Raw genomic sequence first — 1,020 nt, 5'->3', positions numbered from 1 at the left:
GAATTACTAAGACATATGAGCCATGAGGCCAGGAGGTCAGAAACCAAATGTTCTATGTGCTCAATAAAAATAGTAAGATTATTCAGAGTCGTTATCAAGATATTCAAAGAATTGCATTCGAAAAAAAGCTTGACATGTGAAACTCAAAATCTTTGACGTCAAATTTCTCAAATAGGTATTGGGTAGATAGAATGTTGTATTTATAGTATAGGATAGCGGTACGTGCCTGTCACGGAGATAAAGAGTTAAACAGGAAGGATGGGTGCGCGGCGGTGGGGGTGGGGGACGGGATGTGGAAGTGTGAGACTGCGCGCGTGCGGGCCAGAAATCAGGACCTGGGACAGAGAGAGCAACAGACAGGTACAGCTACAGCTACAGGTGGAACAGGTAAATTTACAGGTGGGACAGGTGTATCTTGTCTGTGATTGGCGGCTGAGGGCGTCCAGGGCTGGCGACTCGGCGGGAAGCTATAAAACTACCCGAGGCTTGGCCGGCCGGGGATAGCCTAACCTATACTGGGAGCGAGGTACAGCGGGGATACAGGGAGACAGGGAGCGCGCAATGTGTCAGATTTCTCTGCTCTGTGGTGATTGAGATAGGCGCTGCCTGGGATGTAAGTCGTGGATCATGTCCCTTGTTCCCAGGCCCGTGGTGACGGGAAAGTGTGTGTCTGGGTTTCTTTTTTGTTATTGTTGTTGTTTTGCTGTTGTTGTTGGGGTTTTTTTGAGAGGGGGTTGTTTTGTTGTTGTTATTGTGGTTTTTTGTGTTTTTTAATTGTTTGTTTGTTTTTGTTGGGTTGTTGTTTTTTTCGGGTTGGTTTTTTTTTGGGGGGGCGAAGGGGGTGGGGGCATCTTGACTTATGATTATGATAAAGATCATTGTCATTACTGATTTTTTAAAATGACGTTGATGATACAATGATAATAGTAATGATACAAATAATGATAACAACAATAATAGTAGTAGTAATAATAATGGAAATGATCATATTTTTTATTACTATTGTTATTATTATTATTA

The 1,020-nt window shown here is 42.7% G+C and overlaps 1 protein-coding gene across 1 annotated transcript in view; it reads left to right on the top strand.

Moving 5' to 3' along the window:
• Positions 1-523: 523 nt before the first annotated feature.
• Positions 524-1,020, top strand: part of LOC101864407 — a gene marked incomplete at its 3' end in the record, with an annotated part of 21,293 nt that continues 20,796 nt past the window's right edge. The window contains 1 exon segment of the mRNA XM_013085581.1: positions 524-613.

Source organism: Aplysia californica, unplaced genomic scaffold (assembly GCF_000002075.1).
Source record: "Aplysia californica isolate F4 #8 unplaced genomic scaffold, AplCal3.0 scaffold00388, whole genome shotgun sequence".
Lineage (NCBI taxonomy): Eukaryota > Metazoa > Mollusca > Gastropoda > Aplysiida > Aplysiidae > Aplysia > Aplysia californica.
Note: the sequence above shows the minus strand (reverse complement) of the source record. Positions and strands in the feature narration are given on the sequence as shown.